The sequence below is a fragment of the Bos indicus x Bos taurus genome, chromosome 4, assembly GCF_003369695.1.
Source record: "Bos indicus x Bos taurus breed Angus x Brahman F1 hybrid chromosome 4, Bos_hybrid_MaternalHap_v2.0, whole genome shotgun sequence".
In the NCBI taxonomy this organism is placed as follows: Eukaryota; Metazoa; Chordata; class Mammalia; order Artiodactyla; family Bovidae; genus Bos; species Bos indicus x Bos taurus.
In genome coordinates, this window is record NC_040079.1 from 75,267,701 (window position 1) to 75,282,995 (window position 15,295).

Sequence of the window (15,295 nt, forward strand, 5' to 3'; positions counted from 1 at the left end):
TTAGGAAGGCTCTGTTTTTGGATACATGACCTTACATGTTTTTATAGCTTCCCTAAACTTCCAAGTTAAGATCATTGTGTCAGTCAGGCTTAGTTTTGGGAGGTCCAGAGTTGCAAGGCCCAGGCTGGTACCTGGCCTCTGTCTGAAGTCCTGGCTCTCTGTGCCATTCCCAGTGAGTTGGCATCATACTCATGGCTCAAGATGGCTTGAGGCAGCAGGATGCAGGGAGACTCGAGAATGCCTCCCTTTCCCTTAAGGAGACTCCCGGAGGCACCCTGTGAGACTTCTGCTTCTGTCACATCCGCTACAGTGTCATCAGTGTGGCTGGAAGGTGTGGAAAGGTAGTCATTAATTGGGGCATCAGTCAGCTCAGTTGTGTCCGACTCTGCGACCCCATGGGCTGCAGCACGCCAGGCTTCCCTGTCCATCACCGTTGCCCTGATGGGCCAGGAGCAAACGAGGAGAATGAAGACAGAACACGGAATCTGGTGCAATGGGTCAGGGGACCTGCAGTCTCCACTGGACTGAGGTGCAGAGTCTACTCTGAGTACAACATTTATTCCTAATTGCAGACTACAAGATTTTCTCAGATATTATCTTTTTTTGTTCCCTTTTCATATGAACTTTATTTTTTTAATATAAATTTATTTTAATTGGAGGCTCATTACTTTACAATATTGTAGTGGTTTTGCCATACATTGACAGATCTTACCTTTTTCAAGACACACGTTGTGTTAATCACGTACTCCTAAATGTCCTGTACTGCACTGCCATAGTCCAGATCTCCTTGTGTTACCTCAGGCCGTTCCCTCTGGGCTAGTCTCAGGAACAACTAGCAAGTGTGTAGGTAGAGTTCATGCCTGGCACCGACCCGATGTTCCAAGGTCCATGCTTTTATGATCCCAGTCATACTCCCTTCTGGTTCTGGCCTTGAGGTTTGTAACAAGGAGATTATTCTTAAGAAAAACATGAAAGGTAATCATTAACATAATTTCTTAATATATACTGTTTTTCTAGGTGCAATTTCTGTGGAATTTCTCATGGCTGTGAAAGTACATTATTAGGAATTCCCACTACACATCACCAACTCCTGGAGCTTGCTCAAACTCATGTTCATCGACTTGGTGATGCTATCCAACCATCTCATCCTTTGTCGTCCCCTTCTCCTCCTGCCTTCAATCTTTTCCAGCATCAGGGTCTTTTCCAGTGAGTCAGTTCTTCACGTCAGGTGGCCAGAGTATTGGAGCTTCAGCATCAGTCCTTCCAATGAATATTCAGGACTGATTTCCTTTAGGATTGACTGGTTGGATCTCCTTGCTGTCCAAGGGACTCTCAAGAGTCTTCTCCAACACCACAGTTCAAAAGCATCAGTTCTTGGTGCTCAGCTTTCTTTATAGTCCAACTCTCACATCCATACATGACTACTGGAAAAACCATAGCTTTGACTAGATGGACTTTTGTTGACAAAGTAATGTCTCTGCTTTTTAATATGCTGTCTAGGTTGGTCATAGCTTTTCTTCAAGGAACAAGTGTCTTTTAATTTCATGGCTGCAGTCACCATCTGCAGTAATTTTGGAGCCCCCAAAAATAGTTTGTCACTGTTTCCATTGTTTCCCTGTCTATTTGCCATGAAGTGATGGGACCGGATGCCATGATCTTCACTTTTTGAATGTTGAGTTTTAAGCCAACTTTTTCACTCTCCTCTTTCACTTTAATCAAGAGGCTCTTTAGTTCTTCTTCTCAGCTGGGGCATAGCTACCCTAAGTATAACTGGCATTCTGTTACTGAAGAGAAAATGGGGACTGGATTTTATGGTGGCATCTTCTGGTCTCTACCTCCTTGTCACCACTTTACCACCGCAGAATTCAGCTACTTCAGCATTCCTTGATAAAGATTTTTCAATTTTTATCTCCATAATTAGTAGTCTTAATGGGAATGCCCCTTGTTGAATTTTGTTTCATCATTCTTTGGTTACTTTTGCTTCTCCTGTAGTTTGATTTCCACCAGATTCTCTGAGAAAAATTTAAGTCTATCCCACTGAAGAGTAATTATGATTTAAGCTCCTATTCATTAATTCATTCAATAAATACATTGAGCATTCATCATGCATAGGCTACTGTGGGTTATTATAGACCATGTTCGTTATCACTAAGTGTGTTTTGCATTTTGTTTGTTTGTTTGGCTTCTTGGGTTCACAGAGTTGAATTTGTGACTCAGCCGGTTGAGCACGAGTCTGTGACCTGTCAGCCCCTGTCCCTGGCAGTGCAGTCTTCCCAGTCCTAGTACTGTGTAGCCATCTTGAGGTTAGGCCACCTTGCTAACTTGGAGTGCAAGACTTTGGAGGAAGAATAGGCTTTGTTGTTGGCAACTGGTAAGCTAGCATAAATTCAAGGGTGCCAAAGTGTTTTCTTTGAGCTGGAGAATGTAAATGCCCGAGCTAGCTTTGCACAAATTGCTGATTGAATAGTGGTTCTCAACCCTGCCTACATGTCAGAATCACCCCTAGAGCTTTTAAAAATTGCCTGGGGAACACCTGCCTGGCATTTTGATTCAGGAGCCTCCAGAGTAGTTTAAAAAGCTCCACAGGTAATTCTGATGTGCATCCAGCACTGAGAACCCCAAGTTTGAGGATTTGTACCCGGCTGGCTTGGAAATACTCTAGGGAGGAGTCCCACTTTGCTCTCTATCAGTCGTCAGTCATACAAGCAGAGCCCTCCTTGATAACCTGTCTTGACCGTCAGAAGGGGAATGTGGGAGAGCTCAGAGATTTAGTACCTGGATAGGACATGTGAGACGGTGAATGTTTGGGGGACACTTAACTACAGCTGGCCTTGCTTGCCTGTTTTGCCTGTTCCTATTGTGAAAGATTGTTTTTGAGCTGGAGAACCTCAGTAACTGGGGCTCAAGCTCTGGGGAGAGTGCGAGTTGTGGATGTGGCTGCTATTAATATTGTGAGCTTGCTTATTTTTGTTCTCTAGGGACAATAAAGGGAGTTGAAGGGGGCCGAGATTGTTATTTTCAGAACCAAACACTGCCAAGGTTTGTGAGAGCCTCCTGGTGAATCTGGAGGAGTAGGTGGGGCCGCATGGAGCTGTGGGATTACATAAGAGTTCTGTGGGGAATCGTGGTTTCCTTTTTTTTGAGTTGTGTGAATTCTAGGAAGACCAGAATCTTGTATCTTCCTCAAACAGAAGAACAGAAACATCCAGACTTCATTCCTTTCATGTTTGTTCACGCCACTGCCTTCAGCCCCCATCTTATTAGTGCAGAAATGTCAAAATGGAATTCAAAGTGGAATTTTCTCCACTAACCCTTATTACTAAAATAGTGTTTAGCATGTAGTAAAACAGTGGCTTAGTTATTGAGGACTTACTATGTGCCAGACACAGGGCTGAAGGATTATGTACCTTTCGTCCAATAATCCAATGAATAGGCATCAAACAGGGAAACTAGGCTTAGAAAACATGACAGGGGTGCCAAGTTGAGAAGTATTTATTTTTAAAATGTTTTACATCTCCTGTGCATCTTTTCCTGATAATGTGGTTTTTCCTGATAAATGATTTAAAATGTACATTATGTTCTTTTTTTTTATAATGCTTGTATAATTTACTACATCCTAGTATTCTTAAATATTGAATTAACTCAGGGATCTCAAAATACTTTTGAGCCTCAAGGTTCTTTTAGGGCTGTCTGAAGGCCTTTACTCTGAGCCTGTTGTACTGACAGGAGGTTGGCTGACCAGGGTCTGACCCCAGTACTGCCCTGGGCCTTGCTTCCTTGTAAAAGCCCCCACTGTTGGTTTGGTTTTTGTCATTTACCTTTTTCTCACAAAGGATCCGCAAGAGACAAAATGATGTCTGCCCTTCTGCCGTGTTCAGTGAATCACATAACCCTTCTAGTGACTTGCCTGCTTCCCGTCACCCTCTGTCAACATGAGGGCCCTTTAACTTGTCTGCATTTAGGAGCTTAAGAGCCTTTTCAGTCTTCCTGACCCTGGTAATCAAAGGACTTAGTCAGTGTGAACTATTAATACTTGGCACGTAAGGAAAAGTGTTTCTTGCCATTTCAAGATGTAGGGCCCATTGTTTTGGAAGTGCCTTATTCTAAAGATGACTTTTCATTATTCAGAGCTGACACTTTCTGTAAATATGGTATGGTTGCTTATGGGTTTTGTTATTTTTTTTGTCCCTGAAGGATTTTGAATGCTTGGAAGTTAGGGGCTTGTATTACCCACTGTACCTAGAGAGTTAGAATTTAGATACAGTAGACAAACTGTGCTTGTTAAATATGACTTTAAAAACGCTTTAACTAGAGGCCCTTACAAATGATATCTCAAATCTTATTTTAAGGTTGAAAGTCTTAAGGGTTGTTTGATGTATCAGATTTGTCATGAAATGCCTTCTGACGTACTTCCTGCTCTGAATGACTCCTGGTCTGCCCCATCAACCTGTGAAACTAGAGCTTGTCCCTGTGGCTGACTCCGCTGTTCTCAGGCGAAAAATACTTCACTTGAAAGTGAAAGTGCTAGTCGCTCAGTCGTGTCAGACTCTTTGCAACCCCACGTACTGTAGCCCACCAGGCCCCTCTGTTCATGGAATTCTCTAGGCAAGAATACTGGAATGGGTCACCTTTCCCTTCTCCAGGGGATCTTCCTGACGCAGGGATCGAACCCAGGTTTGCTGCATTGCAGGGAGATTCCCAAATCTCTTGCTAACTTGGCCTAGGGAAAGTGGCCAGATCTGAGCTACTTGAGCTGGAAGTTTCCTAGGAGGCTGGGGCCCTGGAGAGGGGCAGCCCAGGGCTCTTGGCCACTTCAGACTCAGCAGCTCCAGAGTGGCATAAATGGGCTGTTTGGTGCAAAGACTGTTAGAAAAGGGTTGGCTTTGTGCAGGTATGGTCCAGTCCTCTCATTTTATAGATGAAGAAAGTGAGCCTTGATAGTAAGTAACTTTTTAAAGGTTGCAGAATTCAGTAGGACAAATTTGGAACCAGAACTGAGGTCAGAACTTTTTTAAAAGAGTGCATTTTCCCCCTCTTTATGTTTCGTATCTGTCCAGGAGCTATGAAGACACATTTCTCGGTTCCTTTCCTTATGCTGCTGCTGCTGCTGCATCGCTTTAGTCGTGTCTGACTCTGTGCGACCCCATAGATGGCAGCCAACCAGGCTTCCCATCCCTGGGATTCTCCAGGCAAGAACACTGGAGTGGGTTGCCATTTCCTTCTCCAATGCATGAAAGTGAAAAGTGAAAGTGAAGTCGCTCAGTCGTGTCCGACTCTAGCGACCCCATGGACTGCAGCCTACCAGGCTCCTCCGTCCATGGGACTTTCTAGGCAAAAGTACTGGAGTGGGGTGCCATTGCCTTCTCTGCCTTTCCTTATGAGTTATGCTTTAAGAACAGGCAGCTTTTAACCCAGATCTCTGTGACAACCTAGAGGGGTGGGATGGCGTGGGAGATGGGAGGCAGGTTCAAGAGGGAAGGGGCATATGTCTGTATACCTTTGGCCGATTGATATTGCTGTGTGGCAGAAACCAGCACAATATTGTAAAGCAATTATCTTCTTATAAAAACACACACAGGCAGTTTTTCTTTTTCCAGCATTGATTATGAGCAGGAGAAGGAGAGGCCATATTTTTCTTTTTAATAACCTTGGTTGTTTTTGGTAGTGTTGGGTCTTCGTTGCTGTGAGGGCTTTTCTCTAGTTGGGGCAAGCGCGGGCTACTCTAGCTGTGGTGCTCAGGCTTCTTGTTGTCGGCACAGGCCCTGGGGCGTGTGGGCTTCAGTAGTTCTGGCTCCCAGGCTCTGAAGCCAGGTCAGTAGTTGTGGTGTGTGGGGCTTAGTTGCTCCAAAGCACGTGGGATCTTCTCGAACCTGGGATCAAACCCATGTCTCCTGCATTGGCAGGCATATTCTTTACCACTGAGCCACCAGGGAAGCCCGAGACCACATTTTGACAAGTGTATTTTTGTTGAAACCTAGGATTAAGGAATAGTAAATGAACATTTAAGATCCTCTTTACATATTTAGAGGTCAAAATGTGATACATTTTGAAGTCATGCAGGCATCAATTTAGACTTTTTCCTTCTCATCCTTCCCAACCTTTTCAATTAAATAATTCTCTGTATTATTGATTATACCAGAAAGGAATCTGCACTTTTGGTTTGGTATTATTTTCAAGATATTAAGGAGGTGATGACCATATCATTTCATTAAACTTATTTTATGCGTGTCTTCTCAATTTGCTGTAACATGCCATTTTAATTTGCTAATCCCAAGGATTCCTCTTGTAATACTGGAAGTTGTATTTTTGAATGGGCTTTGGTCTTAAGTTGGCTCTTTATCTTTTTTTGTTTTGTTTTGTTTTCTAATCCTAATCAAAGCTTTGGTCTCTTTTTAACATATAGGAAAAATTTTATCATAGAGGAAGCATCTACAGAGTTTATCTTGGTGACTTAAAACCTATAAATAGCCTGTGAAATGATTTCTAGCTCAACATACTGAATTTTGTCCAATAGCAAAGAATTTTTCAAAGCCTTTGGCATTCTATGATCAAGGACATTAGTTGTTCTTGATTGCTTTTTAAAAAGAAAACATGTTTTCTAATTTGTATCCTGCAGAGTCTGATTGTATTTTACTTTCATCCTTCTCAAAACTGCCTATTCTGATTTTTTTTTTTAATTTTATGTGGTTTAACCATTTATTCAGCTCTGTGTGCTCTTGGTAAGTTAGTGTTTCTTTGGGAATTATTTGTGTCAAATGACAAAAACAAAACAATGTAGTAACCAGTTTGCAACCCTTTTTTCAAGGGAAAACAGCCCATGGATTGGGGGAGTACAGGGCCTCATAAACAGTGGAGTGCTCCTCCCTGGGGATTTTGGGCAAAAGGGAGTTCTACGGAAGAACTCCTTAGAAGAGGCAGCCTGGAAACAGGATTCAATTGGCCAAGAGACTGGTCATTTCCTTATAAAGCCAGCAGGTCCATTTTCTAGGGTAATGTCATAAGCTAGTTAAGCTAAATTGGAGGGTTGTGCATGGTTTATGTTTGGACTCCTTGACAGGTATTTCCCCTAAGTGAAGGCTGACTTGGGTTCAGGTTTGTGATGTGGGCCAGGCTACTGGGTGGCGGGGTGGTCCTGATACAGTGTGTTGTGTGTTGAGTCACTTCAGTCGTGTCCGACGCTTTGTGACCCTATGGACTGTAGCCCACCAGGCTCCTCTGTACACGAGATGCTCCAAGCAAGAATACCGGAGTGGGTGGCCATGCCCTCTTCCAGGGGATCTTCCCCACCCAGGGATCGAACCCACATTTATGTCTCTGCATTGGCAGGTGGATTCTTTACCACTAGTGCCACCTGGGAAGCCGTGTGTGTGTGTGTGTGTGTGTGTATACACACATATATGTGTATATATATGTGTATGTGTGTGTATTAACTTTATCATTTGTCAAAGTAATTTTTCTGACTATAATCAGATGAGCACTTTATAAGACAGATTTAAAGTTTCTTTTTTTTTTTAACACAGAGGATAACTGATGTATATAAAGAATAAGGACACTTAAACTTTTTATTACTTTTTCTTACATAAAATTTTTAATGAAAGAAAAATTTCAGCAATCTGAATTTTAAAATCTGAAATTTTAGGATGTTATCCTTTACCTGAAAAAAAAAAAAAAAAACAGCTCAGTTGGATCTTAAGGTTCTATTTGTCATATTTACTCTATTTGCTCCTCTGATCACAAATAATAGTAATACTCTTTGTATTCGTGTAGCAGTGAGAAAGGTGGTGCTAGTGGTAAAGAACTCGCCTACCAGTGCAGGAGATGTTAGAGACACAGGTTCGATCCCTGGATCAGGAAGACCCCCTGGAGGAAGAAATGGCAACCCACTCCAGTATTCTTGCCTGGAGAATCCCACAGACAGAGGAACCTGGTGGGCTACAGTCCATAGGGTCACAAAGAATTAGACATGACTGAAATGACTTGACACAGGAGAAATACTAACCTATGATGTCGTAGCTCTTCATTACAGTCCTTTAAGGATGTAGTTAGGTATTATCTTTATTTAGCAGTTGAGTGGAAACAGTGTCAGACTTTATTTTGGGGGGCTCCAAAATCACTGCAGATGGTGACTGCACGCATGAAATTAAAAGACGCTTACTCCTTGGAAGGAAAGTTATGACCAACCTAGATAGCATATTGAAAAGCAGAGACATTACTTTGCCAACAAAGTTCTGTCTAGTCAGGCTATGGTTTTTCCAGTAGTCATGTATGGATGTGAGAGTTGGACTGTGAAGAAAGCTGAGCACCGAAGAATTGATGCTTTTGAACTGTGGTGTTGGAGAAGACTCTTGAGAGTCCCTAGGACTGCAAGGAGATCCAACCAGTCCATCCTAAAGGAGATCATCAGTCCTGGGTATTCATTGGAAGGACTGGTGCTGAGGCTGAAACTCCAGTACTTTGCCCACCTCATGCGAAGAGTTGACTCATTGGAAAAGACCCTGATGCTGGGTAGGGATTGTGGGCAGGAGGAGAAGGGGATGACAGAGGATGAGATGGCTGCATGGCATCACTGACTTGATGCACATGAGTTTGGGTGAACTCCGGGAGTTGGTGATGGACACGGAGGCCTGGTGTGCTGCGATTCATGGGGTCTCAAAGAGTCGGACACGACTGAGCAACTGAACTGAAGCCCAAATTTGGGTTTCCCTGTTGACTTAGCAGTAAAGAATTTGCCTGCTAATGCAGGAGATGCGGGCTTGATCCTTGGGACAGAAAGATCCCCCGGAGAAGGAAATGGCAACCTGTCCCTGTGTTTGTACCTAGGAAATCCCATGGACAGGATCCTGGAGGGCTATAGTCCATGGGGTCGCAAGAATCAGACACGACTTAGAGACTAAACCACTACCACACCCAAGTTTAGAGAGGTTAAATTTCTCTCTAAGCTTAACCTCTAGTTAATTGGAGAACTGAGTCCTGTCCCGATTCCCAACTAATGTACTTTCCACTACTGTGAAGATAAATTGCTCACTAATGTAGATTATATATTATATATACATATATCTAAGTATAATCATGTATATATATATACATTCTAACTAATACGTTGTTCATACAATAATTGTCACTGAGTTGTATATTAATAACATTGCAGTGTGTGCATGCTCAGTTGTGTCCGATTTTTTGCAAGGCTGCCAGGCTCCTCTGTCCATGGAATTTTCCAGGCAGAATACTATAGCAGGTTGCCATTTCCTCCTCCAGGGGATCTTGGTAATTAAGTATTAATTTGCTGACCCTCTTTTCCTTTGTGAACAACAGATGGATTTGTGAATAATATTGATAGCTAAGTTTGGAAAAGAAAGCTAGAATCCAGAAACAGATTTTGAGGTAATAAAGCCTCTGTGACAACTGATAAATATAAAATATAAAATTTTTAAGACCAATTTGTTTCCAAAAGGACAGCATAAATTCTATCTAGTAATTATCAAGTGCATTCTCTACGTTTCTTTTTTTTTTTTTTTTTAGAAATGCTTGCATACTCTTGATTTTTTGGTGTAAAAGCACACCCTTCCCCGGCTCCCCCCGCAAAAGGTCAGTTTCCCCTTTTCCCCAAATCCCTGGATCTTGGAATGAAAGCCACCGTTCTCCAGCCCTCCCCTCCTTCAGGCCACCTTCATTATGCACTCAAAAAAATATGGAACGCTTCACGAATTTGCGTGCCATCCTTGCGCAGGGGCCATGCTAATCTTCTCTGTATCGTTCCAATTTTAGTATACGTGCTGCCGAAGCGAGCACCTCTACGTTTCTTAGAAGATTAAATGCCAACTTAATAGAAAAACTTTTATTCCTGTGTGTCTAACCAAAGAGAGGTCTGAACTGCGACATTTGGTGAAGACAGGCTGTCCAAGTACGAATATTTTACTTCAGAAGCTGCACACATGGGTAAAACGCTTTCCAAAAACAAGAATGCTTTATTTCAAAAGGAAGTGTTTTATCTTTTCTTTCTTTGACATTTAAAGATTGCCAGCTGCCTGGAATTGAATGTGTTGCTTTATCATTTAAAAAATTAAGGAATAAATAACAGTACAATGTGTGTTTGAGATTTCAACATACTCATGAATTGTAACATTGGAAATCATCATTCCTAGATTTAATATTTAATAATAATTGAGTGACTATCCATGACATATCAAAGATGCTAACATTTACCTGGAAAATATTCAGAACTGTATGTTCTGATATCAAAAATACTGAATTCACTTTTATTTTTTTAATTTAATTTTTATTTTATATTACAGTGTAGTTGATTTATAATGTTATGTTAGTTTTAGGTGTACAGCTAAGTGACTCAGTTATACATGCACATATATCTCTTCTTTTTCAGATTCTTTTCCCATATAGGTTATTACCGAGTAGTGAGTAGAGTTCCGTATGCTATAAGCCAGGTCCTTGTTGATTATCTATTTTATATATAGTAGTATATATATGTTAATCCCAATCTCCTTATTTATCCCTCCTCCCACCAACTTTTCCCCTTTGGTAACCATAACTTTGTTTTCAAAATCTGTGAGTCTGTTTCTGTTTTGTAAATAAGTTCATTTCTGTTGTTCTTTTATATTGTATATAAGTATTACTTATATTCTATATAAGTGATATATGATCTTTTCTCTGTCTGACTTCAGTTAGTATGATCATCTCTGGGTCTACCCATGTTGCTGTAAGTGGCATTATTTCATCTTTCAATGGTTGAGTAATATTCCATTATTATATGGAATCTTATCAAATTCCACATCTTCTGTATCCACTCCTCTGCTGATGGACATTTATGTTGCTTCCGTGTCCTGGTTGTTGTGAATTGTGCTGCAGGGAACACTGGGGTGCCTGCATCTTTTTGAATGATGGTTTTCTTCGGATATATGCCCAGAGGTGGGCTTGCTGGATCATATGTTAGTTCTGTTTTTAGTTGTTATTTTTTTTTGTAGGTTGTGGAAACTTCCATAGATATATTGAGCAACTTTCAAAGATCAGATTTAAAGGAAGAGTTCTTGAAAGTTTCAATGAATCAAACCCAATTGCACATCATAATATACTTTCTTACGGTTATATCTGAACACACTGATTTTGAAACTATAGTGCAGATAAAAAACAGTAATCTTCCAATGCAGTGTTGGATTTAGTGTCAAAATGGATATGTGAATTAAGAGGTGCATAATAAGTACTCAGTAGTTTAAAGTGGTGTTACAGTGCAGCTGAAGACCGCACAGTTCCTGTTGGTTCTTGACAAACTCAAAGCAAATATTTTAAAGAATTGCAGAAATATTCTGGCAAAATGAAGCCACAGCTTTAGAAAAGGATCATAAAACTTTGATCAATATAGAGAACAAGCCTTTATTTCTGAAACTGTAGTTAAACATTGGCCAAAGATTGGCCACAATGAACATAAACTAGATTCTGGCCACATGAGAGAGGATCCACTGGAGTTTGAGGTAAAGGCCAGAATTTTGAGGGATCATTTATTGAAACAAGACATGAACTGCATATTATCTTGAAATTTCTGGCTATGGCCAAATTCTACATTTGGGCCCTTTTCCTATTAAAATTGAAAACCATCACTCAAAACTGAATATACAATCTATTTTGCTTTCCGTGAAAAGTTGATTCAACTTGTTGGGGCCTACTTTTACACTGTTTGGAAAAATCTGTATTCTGTACTTGTGTGTGCTCAGCTCTGTCCAACTCTTCGTGACCCTGTGGACTGTCCACAGGCTTCTCTGTCCATGGCATTTTCTAGGCAAGAATACTGGAGCAGGTTGCCAGTTCCTACTCCAGGTATTTCTAGTTTTATAAGGAAACCTCTGTACTGTTCTCCATAGTAACTGTATCAATTTACATTCCCACCAACAGTATACCAGGCTTCCCTTTTCTCCACACCTTCTCCAGCATATATTGTTGGTAAATTTTTTTTTTTTTTAGTAATAGCCATTCTGATTGGTGTAAGGTGATACCTCATTTTTTGTAATTTAGATTTGCATTTCTCAAGTGATGCTGGGCATCCTTTGACCTGCTTTTTGGCCATCCATGTGCCTTCTTTGGATAAATGTCTATTTAGATATTCTGCCCATTTTTTTATGGATTATTTATTTATTTTGATATTGAACTGCATAAACTATTCCTACATTTTTGGGATTAATCCCTTGTTGGTCTCTTCATTTGAAAATATTGTCTCCCACTCTGGGGGTTGTCTTTTCATTTTACTTATGGTTTCCTTTGCTGTGCAAAAGCCTTTAAGTTTAATTAGGTCCCAATGGTTTATTTTTATTTTTATTTTCTTTAACTTTAGGTGATTGATCCAGAAAGATACTGCTGCGATTTATGTCAAAGAGTGTTCTCCCTGTGTTTTCTTCTGAGTTGTATAGTATGTGGTCTTACATTTAGTTCTTTGATAACATTTTAACTTTCTAAGTGGCACCTAAAACAATTGCTTTACGAATCCATGGTGTCTTAAATTGGATGAAAATCAGTATAATATAAAGATCCTCATCAACTTTTGAGACCCCTTTTGTAACAGGTTGTTGACGGTGTACATTTATGAATACGCCTCTCTCCTTGTACTCCGTGTTGGCCAGAAATCAAGGCAGAATTTTCACTTATTTAACCATAAGTGAAATTTCACCATAAGTGAAAATTCTGAAATTGGAGACAGATATATAACAAAAAATAATTGGGAAGTCTGCTACATTTGAAAAAGGAAACTCCAACCTGGGTATGTTCAGTGAGATTTATTTTCTAAGTTTACAGAGCTGAAAGCTAGTCAGCAGAGCAGGATCCAGTGGATGGTCTTTGTGAGATTGTTCTGTATCCACTACAGAGTGACCACCAGGGTGATATTCGATGCAGAGCCTTCGCATGGCCCAGCCATCCAGCAGCTGTGTGTGTCTCCGCAGGCTGATGCTGCCGTGGTCGCCGGATCATCTGTTGACGAAGCTCGTCATTGGGCACATTCACCAGATGCACTTGTAGTACTTTTCCTCCAAAGGAACGAGCCCAGGTGGTCGCAGTTGGGGTCTTGTTCTTCTGGTTCCTTCTGATCATCTCACGCCTAGAGTGTGTAGCGTGCAACGGTGCATCATAGCGCCAGCACTTTGTGTTGTTTGAGCACCGTCACGGGCGTACACAATCCTGTGGATTCAGCGGTGTCTATGTGCTGCTCCCTCCTCTCACCCCAGGGATACATGAAGAGTCACGTGCACAGCACTGTGGCGGCAAGGGGGCCCTGCAGGGGCGTGTGATGCATCTGAGCAGACAGATGAAGGAAGCAGACGAAGGGCCCGTATTTGGGACAGAGGAGAGTGTGGGCAGAGCTGGAAGCACGCACCCTCACGGGCCGTCTTACTGACTTTGTCCTCATTCTGAGAACAAAGGACATCTCTAGAGGTTCCCCTTTACCACATCCCCCTCTTTAAAAAAAAAAAAGATATGCCTTTAAAAAGCTCTCTTCTGAAGTCTGGATTTTGTATGTGTTAGGGGTGGGGTATGTTAAGAGAGGATAGGTTTTGGTGGAGACCTGCTTCTAAGGATTAATCTGGATGAAAGCCTGAGTCGGGGGGGAAAATGGCTTCCATGTGAATAGACAACTTTAAAAAAGTTTCTTGTCCAGGAAGAAAACAGTCCCCAAACCCATTTTTCACCCTTGTTTCGGTCTCCAGGCCCCTGGAAGCCTCTTTGCTCTCTCTTTCATCACCCCCAGAGCAGCCTGGATCCCAGAGATCCGTTTGCACTGGGTATCAGTGCTCACCTTGGATCCTTCCTTCCCTGTGATCTCAAACCCTGCCTCAGACTCCCTGGGGCACAGATCCAGTTTCTCTTCCACACTTGAAACATGTACTTAATTTCCCCTAATCCTTTACTGGATTAAGTAGGCTTCCAGTTCTGACTCATCCCATTTTTAACTCCTAGCCCCAACCTGCCCTACAAAGTGGCCAAAGTTGGCCACCATCCAGAGACTCTCAAATCTTAGTGATGCAGCTTCTTTATTGTCTCTCTGAATTGATCTTTCCTTTCTCACTATCACCGTCTCATCATCTTTTGCCTGATCTGCTATTCTGCCTTTTAGTTCTTCAGTTAAAAATAAATGATTATGATAGCTGCCTTGAAATTTTGCTGGGGATGTTAATTTAAATGCAGTGTGTGAAACATGCAGCATAGAGCCTCACTGTTAGTGACGTTCTTCTGGGTTTCTTCTGTCTCTTGCTCGTTCATTTCTGTCCCTGGCTCCAGGTTTTAGCCACTCCATTTTTGTTTTTATCCTGCTACCAGAGTTGTTGTCCCCAAACATGCCCTATTTAAGTGCCTTTAGTGTTTCCGCATGCCTGAGTGTAGCTAGACCTCCTCAATGTCACAGCCCCAGGCCCGTCCTTTTCATCCCATCCTCACACCTTTACCACCCCGACTCTCAAAGCCTTTCTTGCATCTTATGTTCCAGGTACATTTGACAACTGGGTGTTGTCTGAAAACCCTGCTTTGAGTTTTTTGTGTTTGGTTTTGAGTCAGAGTTCCCTTTTCTTTTTTCTCCCCTATCTCTTGATTGTTGAAAACAGTGAGCCAATACTTTATTATACATTTGGTAGAATTATTACATATGTGTGTCTATATGAATGTCTGTGTGTAACAAGTGCACACAGTCTCACAAACTGTTAGTCATCCCAGGGGGTGGGCATGAGGTCAAGCTCTGCCATTGGCTAGACATATTATCTTGTCCAGAAGTGACTTAAACTCTATATCTGTGTATTTTCATCTCTTCAGTGAAGTAGGGTTTAAATGGATGGTTTTTGTTTCTGCCTGGACCCAAACTTTATTATAACCCAGGTAAAGCTATTCTATAGGAGGAACTGAGATAAATCTCCCAGATCCTTTGCTTTCTAATAGAAGTTAACAACTTTAGATGTTAACTGGATTAGGGAATAAAGAATTAGTTGTGTGAGTAGCAGGCACTTTATGTATATTATGTCATTTAATCCTTTGAAGCCTCACTTGAGATAAGTAGGTATTTAACAGATAAGATGATGGAGGACTGGAAAGGTTAAGTCACCTGCTCAAGACATCAAGCTGGTTAGACTGTGGTAGCTTTTGGGCTCTCGCACTAGCAGCCATGCCTGAGCGGAAGTGGGTGCTTCAGCTTTCGTCAGCTGTGGCTTCTTAATACACTTTTTCTCTGGACCATGAAGTGTTTACTCCAGACAGTTTTGGGGGAAAAGTGTTTGGTTGTGTGTACGTGTTCATCCTGGGGTTTGAGTTATTTCCC

At 41.5% G+C, this 15,295-nt stretch overlaps 2 protein-coding genes and 1 non-coding gene across 5 annotated transcripts in view; 1 reads left to right on the plus strand and 2 right to left on the minus strand.

Moving 5' to 3' along the window:
- Positions 1-15,295, minus strand: part of ARMC10 (armadillo repeat containing 10) — a 123,647-nt gene that overhangs the window by 19,638 nt on the left and 88,714 nt on the right. The window lies entirely within an intron of this gene.
- Positions 1-15,295, plus strand: part of NAPEPLD (N-acyl phosphatidylethanolamine phospholipase D) — a 57,837-nt gene that overhangs the window by 15,106 nt on the left and 27,436 nt on the right. The gene's annotated exons all lie outside the window — the stretch shown is intronic.
- Positions 9,683-9,789, minus strand: LOC113891959. The gene has a single exon (XR_003510933.1). It is a non-coding gene; the product is annotated as a U6 spliceosomal RNA (small nuclear RNA).